This window comes from Haliaeetus albicilla, chromosome 25 (genome assembly GCF_947461875.1).
Source record: "Haliaeetus albicilla chromosome 25, bHalAlb1.1, whole genome shotgun sequence".
Classification (NCBI taxonomy): Eukaryota; Metazoa; Chordata; class Aves; order Accipitriformes; family Accipitridae; genus Haliaeetus; species Haliaeetus albicilla.
In genome coordinates, this window is record NC_091507.1 from 14,557,242 (window position 1) to 14,573,026 (window position 15,785).

Genomic DNA, 15,785 nt, shown 5'->3' on the forward strand with positions numbered 1-15,785 from the left:
CTTTTCGGGAACAGGCTCTGCCGAGGATGCGCACCGTGAGAGATTGCGTCTTTGGGAAAGCAGAGATTCCCAGTGCGGTTGTGCCTGTGAGTAGGCTGCCCGGGGAAGGTGAAGACCAGCAACAGCTTTCAGGGCTGCCACCTTCCGTGTGGGACAAGGAGCCGGACGTTTGCCTTTTCGGGAACAGGCTCTGCCGAGGATGCGCACCGTGAGAGATTGCGTCTTTGGGAAAGCAGAGATTCCCAGTGCGGTTGTGCCTGTGAGTAGGCTGCCCGGGGAAGGTGAAGACCAGCAACAGCTTTCAGGGCTGCCACCTTCCGTGTGGGACAAGGAGCCGGACGTTTGCCTTTTCGGGAACAGGCTCTGCCGAGGATGCGCACCGTGAGAGATTGCGTCTTTGGGAAAGCAGAGATTCCCAGTGCGGTTGTGCCTGTGACTAGGCTGCCCGGGGAAGGTGAAGACCAGCAACAGCTTTCAGGGCTGCCACCTTCCGTGTGGGACAAGGAGCCGGACGTTTGCCTTTTCGGGAACAGGCTCTGCCGAGGATGCGCACCGTGAGAGATTGCGTCTTTGGGAAAGCAGAGATTCCCAGTGCGGTTGTGCCTGTGAGTAGGCTGCCCGGGGAAGGTGAAGACCAGCAACAGCTTTCAGGGCTGCCACCTTCCGTGTGGGACAAGGAGCCGGACGTTTGCCTTTTCGGGAACAGGCTCTGCCGAGGATGCGCACCGTGAGAGATTGCGTCTTTGGGAAAGCAGAGATTCCCAGTGCGGTTGTGCCTGTGAGTAGGCTGCCCGGGGAAGGTGAAGACCAGCAACAGCTTTCAGGGCTGCCACCTTCCGTGTGGGACAAGGAGCCGGACGTTTGACTTTTCGCGAACAGGCTCTGCCGAGGATGCGCACCGTGAGCTGTTCCTTCTCTGGGCAAGCACAGATCCCAAAACCCTTTGTGCCTGTGAGTAGGCTGCCCGGGGAAGGTGAAGACCAGCAACAGCTTTCAGGGCTGCCACCTTCCGTGTGGGACAAGGAGCCGGACATTTGCCTTTTCGGGAACAGGCTCTGCCGAGGATGCGCACCGTGAGAGATTGCGTCTTTGGGAAAGCAGAGATTCCCAGTGCGGTTGTGCCTGTGAGTAGGCTGCCCAGGGAAGGTGAAGACCAGCAACAGCTTTCAGGGCTGCCACCTTCCGTGTGGGACAAGGAGCCGGACGTTTGCCTTTTCGGGAACAGGCTCTGCCGAGGATGCGCACCGTGAGAGATTGCGTCTTTGGGAAAGCAGAGATTCCCAGTGCGGTTGTGCCTGTGAGTAGGCTGCCCGGGGAAGGTGAAGACCAGCAACAGCTTTCAGGGCTGCCACCTTCCGTGTGGGACAAGGAGCCGGACGTTTGCCTTTTCGGGAACAGGCTCTGCCGAGGATGCGCACCGTGAGCTGTTCCTTCTGTGGGCAAGCACAGATCCCAAAAGCTGTTGTGCCTGTGAGTAGGCTGCCCGGGGAAGGTGAAGACCAGCAACAGCTTTCAGGGCTGCCACCTTCCGTGTGGGACAAGGAGCCGGACGTTTGCCTTTTCGGGAACAGGCTCTGCCGAGGATGCGCACCGTGAGAGATTGCGTCTTTGGGAAAGCACAGATCTCAAAACCCTTTGTGCCTGTGAGTAGGCTGCCCGGGGAAGGTGAAGACCAGCAACAGCTTTCAGGGCTGCCACCTTCCGTGTGGGACAAGGAGCCGGACGTTTGCCTTTTCGGGAACAGGCTCTGCCGAGGATGCGCACCGTGAGAGATTGCGTCTTTGGGAAAGCAGAGATTCCCAGTGCGGTTGTGCCTGTGAGTAGGCTGCCCGGGGAAGGTGAAGACCAGCAACAGCTTTCAGGGCTGCCACCTTCCGTGTGGGACAAGGAGCCGGACGTTTGCGTTTTCGGGAACAGGCTCTGCCGAGGATGCGCACCGTGAGCTGTTCCTTCTCTGGGCAAGCACAGATCCGAATACCTGTTGTGCCTATGAATAGGATGCCCGGGGAAGGTGAAGACCAGCAACAGCTTTCAGGGCTGCCACCTTCCGTGTGGGACAAGGAGCCGGACGTTTGCCTTTTCGGGAACAGGCTCTGCCGAGGATGCGCACCGTGAGAGATTGCGTCTTTGGGAAAGCAGAGATTCCCAGTGCGGTTGTGCCTGTGAGTAGGCTGCCCGGGGAAGGTGAAGACCAGCAACAGCTTTCAGGGCTGCCACCTTCCGTGTGGGACAAGGAGCCGGACGTTTGCCTTTTCGGGAACAGGCTCTGCCGAGGATGCGCACCGTGAGAGATTGCGTCTTTGGGAAAGCAGAGATTCCCAGTGCGGTTGTGCCTGTGAGTAGGCTGCCCGGGGAAGGTGAAGACCAGCAACAGCTTTCAGGGCTGCCACCTTCCGTGTGGGACAAGGAGCCGGACGTTTGCCTTTTCGGGAACAGGCTCTGCCGAGGATGCGCACCGTGAGCTGTTCCTTCTCTGGGCAAGCACAGATCCGAATACCTGTTGTGCCTATGACTAGGCTGCCCGGGGAAGGTGAAGACCAGCAACAGCTTTCAGGGCTGCCACCTTCCGTGTGGGACAAGGAGCCGGACGTTTGCCTTTTCGGGAACAGGCTCTGCCGAGGATGCGCACCGTGAGAGATTGCGTCTTTGGGAAAGCAGAGATTCCCAGTGCGGTTGTGCCTGTGAGTAGGCTGCCCGGGGAAGGTGAAGACCAGCAACAGCTTTCAGGGCTGCCACCTTCCGTGTGGGACAAGGAGCCGGACGTTTGCCTTTTCGGAACAGGCTCTGCCGAGGATGCGCACCGTGAGAGATTGCGTCTTTGGGAAAGCAGAGATTCCCAGTGCGGTTGTGCCTGTGAACAGGCTGCCCGGGGAAGGTGAAGACCAGCAACAGCTTTCAGGGCTGCCACCTTCCGTGTGGGACAAGGAGCCGGACGTTTGCCTTTTCGGGAACAGGCTCTGCCGAGGATGCGCACCGTGAGCTGTTCCTTCTCTGGGCAAGCACAGATCCGAATACCTGTTGTGCCTATGACTAGGCTGCCCGGGGAAGGTGAAGACCAGCAACAGCTTTCAGGGCTGCCACCTTCCGTGTGGGACAAGGAGCCGGACGTTTGCCTTTTCGGGAACAGGCTCTGCCGAGGATGCGCACCGTGAGAGATTGCGTCTTTGGGAAAGCAGAGATTCCCAGTGCGGTTGTGCCTGTGACTAGGCTGCCCGGGGAAGGTGAAGACCAGCAACAGCTTTCAGGGCTGCCACCTTCCGTGTGGGACAAGGAGCCGGACGTTTGCCTTTTCGGGAACAGGCTCTGCCGAGGATGCGCACCGTGAGCTGTTCCTTCTCTGGGCAAGCACAGATCCCAAAACCTGTTGTGCCTGTGAGTAGGCTGCCCGGGGAAGGTGAAGACCAGCAACAGCTTTCAGGGCTGCCACCTTCCGTGTGGGACAAGGAGCCGGACGTTTGCCTTTTCGGGAACAGGCTCTGCCGTGGATGCGCACCGTGAGAGATTGCGTCTTTGGGAAAGCAGAGATTCCCAGTGCGGTTGTGCCTGTGAGTAGGCTGCCCGGGGAAGGTGAAGACCAGCAACAGCTTTCAGGGCTGCCACCTTCCGTGTGGGACAAGGAGCCGGACGTTTGCCTTTTCGGGAACAGGCTCTGCCGAGGATGCGCACCGTGAGAGATTGCGTCTTTGGGAAAACAGAGATTCCCAGTGTGGTTGTGCCTGTGAGTAGGCTGCCCGGGGAAGGTGAAGACCAGCAACAGCTTTCAGGGCTGCCACCTTCCGTGTGGGACAAGGAGCCGGACGTTTGCCTTTTCGGGAACAGGCTCTGCCGAGGATGCGCACCGTGAGAGATTGCGTCTTTGGGAAAGCAGAGATTCCCAGTGCGGTTGTGCCTGTGAGTAGGCTGCCCGGGGAAGGTGAAGACCAGCAACAGCTTTCAGGGCTGCCACCTTCCGTGTGGGACAAGGAGCCGGACGTTTGCCTTTTCGGGAACAGGCTCTGCCGAGGATGCGCACCGTGAGAGATTGCGTCTTTGGGAAAGCAGAGATTCCCAGTGCGGTTGTGCCTGTGAGTAGGCTGCCCGGGGAAGGTGAAGACCAGCAACAGCTTTCAGGGCTGCCACCTTCCTTGTGGGACAAGGAGCCGGACGTTTGCCTTTTCGCGAACAGGCTCTGCCGAGGATGCGCACCGTGAGCTGTTCCTTCTCTGGGCAAGCACAGATCCCAAAACCCTTTGTGCCTGTGAGTAGGCTGCCCGGGGAAGGTGAAGACCAGCAACAGCTTTCAGGGCTGCCACCTTCCGTGTGGGACAAGGAGCCGGACGTTTGCCTTTTCGGGAACAGGCTCTGCCGAGGATGCGCACCGTGAGAGATTGCGTCTTTGGGAAAGCAGAGATTCCCAGTGCGGTTGTGCCTGTGAGTAGGCTGCCCGGGGAAGGTGAAGACCAGCAACAGCTTTCAGGGCTGCCACCTTCCGTGTGGGACAAGGAGCCGGACGTTTGCCTTTTCGGGAACAGGCTCTGCCGAGGATGCGCACCGTGAGAGATTGCGTCTTTGGGAAAGCAGAGATTCCCAGTGCGGTTGTGCCTGTGAGTAGGCTGCCCGGGGAAGGTGAAGACCAGCAACAGCTTTCAGGGCTGCCACCTTCCGTGTGGGACAAGGAGCCGGACGTTTGCCTTTTCGGGAACAGGCTCTGCCGAGGATGCGCACCGTGAGCTGTTCCTTCTCTGGGCAAGCACAGATCCCAAAAGCTGTTGTGCCTGTGAGTAGGCTGCCCGGGGAAGGTGAAGACCAGCAACAGCTTTCAGGGCTGCCACCTTCCGTGTGGGACAAGGAGCCGGACGTTTGCCTTTTCGGGAACAGGCTCTGCCGAGGATGCGCACCGTGAGAGATTGCGTCTTTGGGAAAGCACAGATCTCAAAACCATTTGTGCCTGTGAGTAGGCTGCCCGGGGAAGGTGAAGACCAGCAACAGCTTTCAGGGCTGCCACCTTCCGTGTGGGACAAGGAGCCGGACGTTTGCCTTTTCGGGAACAGGCTCTGCCGAGGATGCGCACCGTGAGAGATTGCGTCTTTGGGAAAGCAGAGATTCCCAGTGCGGTTGTGCCTGTGAGTAGGCTGCCCGGGGAAGGTGAAGACCAGCAACAGCTTTCAGGGCTGCCACCTTCCGTGTGGGACAAGGAGCCGGACGTTTGCCTTTTCGGGAACAGGCTCTGCCGAGGATGCGCACCGTGAGCTGTTCCTTCTCTGGGCAAGCACAGATCCCAAAAGCTGTTGTGCCTGTGAGTAGGCTGCCCGGGGAAGGTGAAGACCAGCAACAGCTTTCAGGGCTGCCACCTTCCGTGTGGGACAAGGAGCCGGACGTTTGCCTTTTCGGGAACAGGCTCTGCCGAGGATGCGCACCGTGAGAGATTGCGTCTTTGGGAAAGCACAGATCTCAAAACCATTTGTGCCTGTGAGTAGGCTGCCCGGGGAAGGTGAAGACCAGCAACAGCTTTCAGGGCTGCCACCTTCCGTGTGGGACAAGGAGCCGGACGTTTGCCTTTTCGGGAACAGGCTCTGCCGAGGATGCGCACCGTGAGAGATTGCGTCTTTGGGAAAGCAGAGATTCCCAGTGCGGTTGTGCCTGTGAGTAGGCTGCCCGGGGAAGGTGAAGACCAGCAACAGCTTTCAGGGCTGCCACCTTCCGTGTGGGACAAGGAGCCGGACGTTTGCCTTTTCGGGAACAGGCTCTGCCGAGGATGCGCACCGTGAGCTGTTCCTTCTCTGGGCAAGCACAGATCCGAATACCTGTTGTGCCTATGACTAGGCTGCCCGGGGAAGGTGAAGACCAGCAACAGCTTTCAGGGCTGCCACCTTCCGTGTGGGACAAGGAGCCGGACGTTTGCCTTTTCGGGAACAGGCTCTGCCGAGGATGCGCACCGTGAGAGATTGCGTCTTTGGGAAAGCAGAGATTCCCAGTGCAGTTGTGCCTGTGAGTAGGCTGCCCGGGGAAGGTGAAGACCAGCAACAGCTTTCAGGGCTGCCACCTTCCGTGTGGGACAAGGAGCCGGACGTTTGCCTTTTCGGGAACAGGCTCTGCCGAGGATGCGCACCGTGAGCTGTTCCTTCTCTGGGCAAGCACAGATCCGAATACCTGTTGTGCCTATGACTAGGCTGCCCGGGGAAGGTGAAGACCAGCAACAGCTTTCAGGGCTGCCACCTTCCGTGTGGGACAAGGAGCCGGACGTTTGCCTTTTCGGGAACAGGCTCTGCCGAGGATGCGCACCGTGAGAGATTGCATCTTTGGGAAAGCAGAGATTCCCAGTGCGGTTGTGCCTGTGAGTAGGCTGCCCGGGGAAGGTGAAGACCAGCAACAGCTTTCAGGGCTGCCACCTTCCGTGTGGGACAAGGAGCCGGACGTTTGCCTTTTCGGGAACAGGCTCTGCCGAGGATGCGCACCGTGAGAGATTGCGTCTTTGGGAAAGCAGAGATTCCCAGTGCGGTTGTGCCTGTGAGTAGGCTGCCCGGGGAAGGTGAAGACCAGCAACAGCTTTCAGGGCTGCCACCTTCCGTGTGGGACAAGGAGCCGGACGTTTGCCTTTTCGGGAACAGGCTCTGCCGAGGATGCGCACCGTGAGAGATTTCGTCTTTGGGAAAGCAGAGATTCCCAGTGCGGTTGTGCCTGTGAGTAGGCTGCCCGGGGAAGGTGAAGACCAGCAACAGCTTTCAGGGCTGCCACCTTCCGTGTGGGACAAGGAGCCGGACGTTTGCCTTTTCGGGAACAGGCTCTGCCGAGGATGCGCACCGTGAGCTGTTCCTTCTCTGGGCAAGCACAGATCCGAATACCTGTTGTGCCTATGACTAGGCTGCCCGGGGAAGGTGAAGACCAGCAACAGCTTTCAGGGCTGCCACCTTCCGTGTGGGACAAGGAGCCGGACGTTTGCCTTTTCGGGAACAGGCTCTGCCGAGGATGCGCACCGTGAGAGATTGCGTCTTTGGGAAAGCAGAGATTCCCAGTGCGGTTGTGCCTGTGAGTAGGCTGCCCGGGGAAGGTGAAGACCAGCAACAGCTTTCAGGGCTGCCACCTTCCGTGTGGGACAAGGAGCCGGACGTTTGCCTTTTCGGGAACAGGCTCTGCCGAGGATGCGCACCGTGAGAGATTGCGTCTTTGGGAAAGCAGAGATTCCCAGTGCGGTTGTGCCTGTGAGTAGGCTGCCCGGGGAAGGTGAAGACCAGCAACAGCTTTCAGGGCTGCCACCTTCCGTGTGGGACAAGGAGCCGGACGTTTGCCTTTTCGGGAACAGGCTCTGCCGAGGATGCGCACCGTGAGCTGTTCCTTCTCTGGGCAAGCACAGATCCGAATACCTGTTGTGCCTATGACTAGGCTGCCCGGGGAAGGTGAAGACCAGCAACAGCTTTCAGGGCTGCCACCTTCCGTGTGGGACAAGGAGCCGGACGTTTGCCTTTTCGGGAACAGGCTCTGCCGAGGATGCGCACCGTGAGAGATTGCGTCTTTGGGAAAGCAGAGATTCCCAGTGCAGTTGTGCCTGTGAGTAGGCTGCCCGGGGAAGGTGAAGACCAGCAACAGCTTTCAGGGCTGCCACCTTCCGTGTGGGACAAGGAGCCGGACGTTTGCCTTTTCGGGAACAGGCTCTGCCGAGGATGCGCACCGTGAGCTGTTCCTTCTCTGGGCAAGCACAGATCCGAATACCTGTTGTGCCTATGAATAGGATGCCCGGGGAAGGTGAAGACCAGCAACAGCTTTCAGGGCTGCCACCTTCCGTGTGGGACAAGGAGCCGGACGTTTGCCTTTTCGGGAACAGGCTCTGCCGAGGATGCGCACCGTGAGAGATTGCATCTTTGGGAAAGCAGAGATTCCCAGTGCGGTTGTGCCTGTGAGTAGGCTGCCCGGGGAAGGTGAAGACCAGCAACAGCTTTCAGGGCTGCCACCTTCCGTGTGGGACAAGGAGCCGGACGTTTGCCTTTTCGGGAACAGGCTCTGCCGAGGATGCGCACCGTGAGAGATTGCGTCTTTGGGAAAGCAGAGATTCCCAGTGTGGTTGTGCCTGTGAGTAGGCTGCCCGGGGAAGGTGAAGACCAGCAACAGCTTTCAGGGCTGCCACCTTCCGTGTGGGACAAGGAGCCGGACGTTTGCCTTTTCGGGAACAGGCTCTGCCGAGGATGCGCACCGTGAGAGATTACGTCTTTGGGAAAGCAGAGATTCCCAGTGCGGTTGTGCCTGTGAGTAGGCTGCCCGGGGAAGGTGAAGACCAGCAACAGCTTTCAGGGCTGCCACCTTCCGTGTGGGACAAGGAGCCGGACGTTTGCCTTTTCGGGAACAGGCTCTGCCGAGGATGCGCACCGTGAGCTGTTCCTTCTCTGGGCAAGCACAGATCCGAATACCTGTTGTGCCTATGACTAGGCTGCCCGGGGAAGGTGAAGACCAGCAACAGCTTTCAGGGCTGCCACCTTCCGTGTGGGACAAGGAGCCGGACGTTTGCCTTTTCGGGAACAGGCTCTGCCGAGGATGCGCACCGTGAGAGATTGCGTCTTTGGGAAAGCAGAGATTCCCAGTGCGGTTGTGCCTGTGAGTAGGCTGCCCGGGGAAGGTGAAGACCAGCAACAGCTTTCAGGGCTGCCACCTTCCGTGTGGGACAAGGAGCCGGACGTTTGCCTTTTCGGGAACAGGCTCTGCCGAGGATGCGCACCGTGAGAGATTGCGTCTTTGGGAAAGCAGAGATTCCCAGTGCGGTTGTGCCTGTGAGTAGGCTGCCCGGGGAAGGTGAAGACCAGCAACAGCTTTCAGGGCTGCCACCTTCCGTGTGGGACAAGGAGCCGGACGTTTGCCTTTTCGGGAACAGGCTCTGCCGAGGATGCGCACCGTGAGAGATTGCGTCTTTGGGAAAGCACAGATCCCAAAACCCTTTGTGCCTGTGAGTAGGCTGCCCGGGGAAGGTGAAGACCAGCAACAGCTTTCAGGGCTGCCACCTTCCGTGTGGGACAAGGAGCCGGACGTTTGCCTTTTCGGGAACAGGCTCTGCCGAGGATGCGCACCGTGAGAGATTGCGTCTTTGGGAAAGCAGAGATTCCCAGTGCGGTTGTGCCTGTGACTAGGCTGCCCGGGGAAGGTGAAGACCAGCAACAGCTTTCAGGGCTGCCACCTTCCGTGTGGGACAAGGAGCCGGACGTTTGCCTTTTCGGGAACAGGCTCTGCCGAGGATGCGCACCGTGAGAGATTGCGTCTTTGGGAAAGCAGAGATTCCCAGTGCGGTTGTGCCTGTGAGTAGGCTGCCCGGGGAAGGTGAAGACCAGCAACAGCTTTCAGGGCTGCCACCTTCCGTGTGGGACAAGGAGCCGGACGTTTGCCTTTTCGGGAACAGGCTCTGCCGAGGATGCGCACCGTGAGAGATTGCGTCTTTGGGAAAGCAGAGATTCCCAGTGCGGTTGTGCCTGTGAGTAGGCTGCCCGGGGAAGGTGAAGACCAGCAACAGCTTTCAGGGCTGCCACCTTCCGTGTGGGACAAGGAGCCGGACGTTTGCCTTTTCGGGAACAGGCTCTGCCGAGGATGCGCACCGTGAGCTGTTCCTTCTCTGGGCAAGCACAGATCCCAAAAGCTGTTGTGCCTGTGAGTAGGCTGCCCGGGGAAGGTGAAGACCAGCAACAGCTTTCAGGGCTGCCACCTTCCGTGTGGGACAAGGAGCCGGACGTTTGCCTTTTCGGGAACAGGCTCTGCCGAGGATGCGCACCGTGAGAGATTGCGTCTTTGGGAAAGCAGAGATTCCCAGTGCGGTTGTGCCTGTGAGTAGGCTGCCCGGGGAAGGTGAAGACCAGCAACAGCTTTCAGGGCTGCCACCTTCCGTGTGGGACAAGGAGCCGGACGTTTGCCTTTTCGGGAACAGGCTCTGCCGAGGATGCGCACCGTGAGCTGTTCCTTCTCTGGGCAAGCACAGATCCGAATACCTGTTGTGCCTATGAATAGGCTGCCCGGGGAAGGTGAAGACCAGCAACAGCTTTCAGGGCTGCCACCTTCCGTGTGGGACAAGGAGCCGGACGTTTGCCTTTTCGGGAACAGGCTCTGCCGAGGATGCGCACCGTGAGCTGTTCCTTCTCTGGGCAAGCACAGATCCGAATACCTGTTGTGCCTATGACTAGGCTGCCCGGGGAAGGTGAAGACCAGCAACAGCTTTCAGGGCTGCCACCTTCCGTGTGGGACAAGGAGCCGGACGTTTGCCTTTTCGGGAACAGGCTCTGCCGAGGATGCGCACCGTGAGAGATTGCGTCTTTGGGAAAGCACAGATTCCCAGTGCGGTTGTGCCTGTGAGTAGGCTGCCCGGGGAAGGTGAAGACCAGCAACAGCTTTCAGGGCTGCCACCTTCCGTGTGGGACAAGGAGCCGGACGTTTGCCTTTTCGGAACAGGCTCTGCCGAGGATGCGCACCGTGAGAGATTGCGTCTTTGGGAAAGCAGAGATTCCCAGTGCGGTTGTGCCTGTGAGTAGGCTGCCCGGGGAAGGTGAAGACCAGCAACAGCTTTCAGGGCTGCCACCTTCCGTGTGGGACAAGGAGCCGGACGTTTGCCTTTTCGGGAACAGGCTCTGCCGAGGATGCGCACCGTGAGCTGTTCCTTCTCTGGGCAAGCACAGATCCGAATACCTGTTGTGCCTATGACTAGGCTGCCCGGGGAAGGTGAAGACCAGCAACAGCTTTCAGGGCTGCCACCTTCCGTGTGGGACAAGGAGCCGGACGTTTGCCTTTTCGGGAACAGGCTCTGCCGAGGATGCGCACCGTGAGAGATTGCGTCTTTGGGAAAGCAGAGATTCCCAGTGCGGTTGTGCCTGTGACTAGGCTGCCCGGGGAAGGTGAAGACCAGCAACAGCTTTCAGGGCTGCCACCTTCCGTGTGGGACAAGGAGCCGGACGTTTGCCTTTTCGGGAACAGGCTCTGCCGAGGATGCGCACCGTGAGCTGTTCCTTCTCTGGGCAAGCACAGATCCCAAAACCTGTTGTGCCTGTGAGTAGGCTGCCCGGGGAAGGTGAAGACCAGCAACAGCTTTCAGGGCTGCCACCTTCCGTGTGGGACAAGGAGCCGGACGTTTGCCTTTTCGGGAACAGGCTCTGCCGAGGATGCGCACCGTGAGAGATTGCATCTTTGGGAAAGCAGAGATTCCCAGTGCGGTTGTGCCTGTGAGTAGGCTGCCCGGGGAAGGTGAAGACCAGCAACAGCTTTCAGGGCTGCCACCTTCCGTGTGGGACAAGGAGCCGGACGTTTGCCTTTTCGGGAACAGGCTCTGCCGAGGATGCGCACCGTGAGCTGTTCCTTCTCTGGGCAAGCACAGATCCGAATACCTGTTGTGCCTGTGAGTAGGCTGCCCGGGGAAGGTGAAGACCAGCAACAGCTTTCAGGGCTGCCACCTTCCGTGTGGGACAAGGAGCCGGACGTTTGCCTTTTCGGGAACAGGCTCTGCCGAGGATGCGCACCGTGAGAGATTGCGTCTTTGGGAAAGCAGAGATTCCCAGTGCGGTTGTGCCTGTGAGTAGGCTGCCCGGGGAAGGTGAAGACCAGCAACAGCTTTCAGGGCTGCCACCTTCCGTGTGGGACAAGGAGCCGGACGTTTGCCTTTTCGGGAACAGGCTCTGCCGAGGATGCGCACCGTGAGCTGTTCCTTCTCTGGGCAAGCACAGATCCGAATACCTGTTGTGCCTGTGAACAGGCTGCCCGGGGAAGGTGAAGACCAGCAACAGCTTTCAGGGCTGCCACCTTCCGTGTGGGACAAGGAGCCGGACGTTTGCCTTTTCGGGAACAGGCTCTGCCGAGGATGCGCACCGTGAGAGATTGCGTCTTTGGGAAAGCAGAGATTCCCAGTGCGGTTGTGCCTGTGAGTAGGCTGCCCGGGGAAGGTGAAGACCAGCAACAGCTTTTCAGGGCTGCCACCTTCCGTGTGGGACAAGGAGCCGGACGTTTGCCTTTTCGGGAACAGGCTCTGCCGAGGATGCGCACCGTGAGCTGTTCCTTCTCTGGGCAAGCACAGATCCCAAAAGCTGTTGTGCCTGTGAGTAGGCTGCCCGGGGAAGGTGAAGACCAGCAACAGCTTTCAGGGCTGCCACCTTCCGTGTGGGACAAGGAGCCGGACGTTTGCCTTTTCGGGAACAGGCTCTGCCGAGGATGCGCACCGTGAGAGATTGCGTCTTTGGGAAAGCAGAGATTCCCAGTGCGGTTGTGCCTGTGAGTAGGCTGCCCGGGGAAGGTGAAGACCAGCAACAGCTTTCAGGGCTGCCACCTTCCGTGTGGGACAAGGAGCCGGACGTTTGCCTTTTCGGGAACAGGCTCTGCCGAGGATGCGCACCGTGAGCTGTTCCTTCTCTGGGCAAGCACAGATCCCAAAAGCTGTTGTGCCTGTGAGTAGGCTGCCCGGGGAAGGTGAAGACCAGCAACAGCTTTCAGGGCTGCCACCTTCCGTGTGGGACAAGGAGCCGGACGTTTGCCTTTTCGGGAACAGGCTCTGCCGAGGATGCGCACCGTGAGAGATTGCGTCTTTGGGAAAGCAGAGATTCCCAGTGCGGTTGTGCCTGTGAGTAGGCTGCCCGGGGAAGGTGAAGACCAGCAACAGCTTTCAGGGCTGCCACCTTCCGTGTGGGACAAGGAGCCGGACGTTTGCCTTTTCGGGAACAGGCTCTGCCGAGGATGCGCACCGTGAGAGATTGCGTCTTTGGGAAAGCAGAGATTCCCAGTGCGGTTGTGCCTGTGAGTAGGCTGCCCGGGGAAGGTGAAGACCAGCAACAGCTTTCAGGGCTGCCACCTTCCGTGTGGGACAAGGAGCCAGACGTTTGCCTTTTCGGGAACAGGCTCTGCCGAGGATGCGCACCGTGAGCTGTTCCTTCTCTGGGCAAGCACAGATCCCAAAAGCTGTTGTGCCTGTGAACAGGCTGCCCGGGGAAGGTGAAGACCAGCAACAGCTTTCAGGGCTGCCACCTTCCGTGTGGGACAAGGAGCCGGACGTTTGCCTTTTCGGGAACAGGCTCTGCCGAGGATGCGCACCGTGAGAGATTGCGTCTTTGGGAAAGCACAGATCCCAAAACCCTTTGTGCCTGTGAGTAGGCTGCCCGGGGAAGGTGAAGACCAGCAACAGCTTTCAGGGCTGCCACCTTCCGTGTGGGACAAGGAGCCGGACGTTTGCCTTTTCGGGAACAGGCTCTGCCGAGGATGCGCACCGTGAGAGATTGCGTCTTTGGGAAAGCAGAGATTCCCAGTGCGGTTGTGCCTGTGAACAGGCTGCCCGGGGAAGGTGAAGACCAGCAACAGCTTTCAGGGCTGCCACCTTCCGTGTGGGACAAGGAGCCGGACGTTTGCCTTTTCGGGAACAGGCTCTGCCGAGGATGCGCACCGTGAGCTGTTCCTTCTCTGGGCAAGCACAGATCCCAAAAGCTGTTGTGCCTGTGAGTAGGCTGCCCGGGGAAGGTGAAGACCAGCAACAGCTTTCAGGGCTGCCACCTTCCGTGTGGGACAAGGAGCCGGACGTTTGCCTTTTCGGGAACAGGCTCTGCCGAGGATGCGCACCGTGAGAGATTGCGTCTTTGGGAAAGCAGAGATTCCCAGTGCGGTTGTGCCTGTGAGTAGGCTGCCCGGGGAAGGTGAAGACCAGCAACAGCTTTCAGGGCTGCCAACTTCCGTGTGGGACAAGGAGCCGGACGTTTGCCTTTTCGGGAACAGGCTCTGCCGAGGATGCGCACCGTGAGCTGTTCCTTCTCTGGGCAAGCACAGATCCCAAAACCTGTTGTGCCTGTGAGTAGGCTGCCCGGGGAAGGTGAAGACCAGCAACAGCTTTCAGGGCTGCCACCTTCCGTGTGGGACAAGGAGCCGGACGTTTGCCTTTTCGGGAACAGGCTCTGCCGAGGATGCGCACCGTGAGCTGTTCCTTCTCTGGGCAAGCACAGATCCCAAAACCTGTTGTGCCTGTGAATAGGCTGCCCGGGGAAGGTGAAGACCAGCAACAGCTTTCAGGGCTGCCACCTTCCGTGTGGGACAAGGAGCCGGACGTTTGCCTTTTCGGGAACAGGCTCTGCCGAGGATGCGCACCGTGAGCTCTTCCTTCTCTGGGCAAGCACAGATCCCAAAAGCTGTTGTGCCTGTGAGTAGGCTGCCCGGGGAAGGTGAAGACCAGCAACAGCTTTCAGGGCTGCCACCTTCCGTGTGGGACAAGGAGCCGGACGTTTGCCTTTTCGGGAACAGGCTCTGCCGAGGATGCGCACCGTGAGAGATTGCGTCTTTGGGAAAGCAGAGATTCCCAGTGCGGTTGTGCCTGTGAGTAGGCTGCCCGGGGAAGGTGAAGACCAGCAACAGCTTTCAGGGCTGCCACCTTCCGTGTGGGACAAGGAGCCGGACGTTTGCCTTTTCGGGAACAGGCTCTGCCGAGGATGCGCACCGTGAGAGATTGCGTCTTTGGGAAAGCAGAGATTCCCAGTGCGGTTGTGCCTGTGAGTAGGCTGCCCGGGGAAGGTGAAGACCAGCAACAGCTTTCAGGGCTGCCACCTTCCGTGTGGGACAAGGAGCCGGACGTTTGCCTTTTCGGGAACAGGCTCTGCCGAGGATGCGCACCGTGAGCTGTTCCTTCTCTGGGCAAGCACAGATCCCAAAATCTGTTGTGCCTGTGAGTAGGCTGCCCGGGGAAGGTGAAGACCAGCAACAGCTTTCAGGGCTGCCACCTTCCGTGTGGGACAAGGAGCCGGACGTTTGCCTTTTCGGGAACAGGCTCTGCCGAGGATGCGCACCGTGAGAGATTGCGTCTTTGGGAAAGCACAGATCCCAAAACCCTTTGTGCCTGTGAGTAGGCTGCCCGGGGAAGGTGAAGACCAGCAACAGCTTTCAGGGCTGCCACCTTCCGTGTGGGACAAGGAGCCGGACGTTTGCCTTTTCGGGAACAGGCTCTGCCGAGGATGCGCACCGTGAGAGATTGCGTCTTTGGGAAAGCAGAGATTCCCAGTGCGGTTGTGCCTGTGAGTAGGCTGCCCGGGGAAGGTGAAGACCAGCAACAGCTTTCAGGGCTGCCACCTTCCGTGTGGGACAAGGAGCCGGACGTTTGCCTTTTCGGGAACAGGCTCTGCCGAGGATGCGCACCGTGAGAGATTGCGTCTTTGGGAAAGCAGAGATTCCCAGTGCGGTTGTGCCTGTGAGTAGGCTGCCCGGGGAAGGTGAAGACCAGCAACAGCTTTCAGGGCTGCCACCTTCCGTGTGGGACAAGGAGCCGGACGTTTGCCTTTTCGGGAACAGGCTCTGCCGAGGATGCGCACCGTGAGAGATTGCGTCTTTGGGAAAGCAGAGATTCCCAGTGCGGTTGTGCCTGTGAGTAGGCTGCCCGGGGAAGGTGAAGACCAGCAACAGCTTTCAGGGCTGCCACCTTCCGTGTGGGACAAGGAGCCGGACGTTTGCCTTTTCGGGAACAGGCTCTGCCGAGGATGCGCACCGTGAGCTGTTCCTTCTCTGGGCAAGCACAGATCCGAATACCTGTTGTGCCTGTGAACAGGCTGCCCGGGGAAGGTGAAGACCAGCAACAGCTTTCAGGGCTGCCACCTTCCGTGTGGGACAAGGAGCCGGACGTTTGCCTTTTCGGGAACAGGCTCTGCCGAGGATGCGCACCGTGAGAGATTGCGTCTTTGGGAAAGCAGAGATTCCCAGTGCGGTTGTGCCTGTGAACAGGCTGCCCGGGGAAGGTGAAGACCAGCAACAGCTTTCAGGGCTGCCACCTTCCGTGTGGGACAAGGAGCCGGACGTTTGCCTTTTCGGGAACAGGCTCTGCCGAGGATGCGCACCGTGAGCTG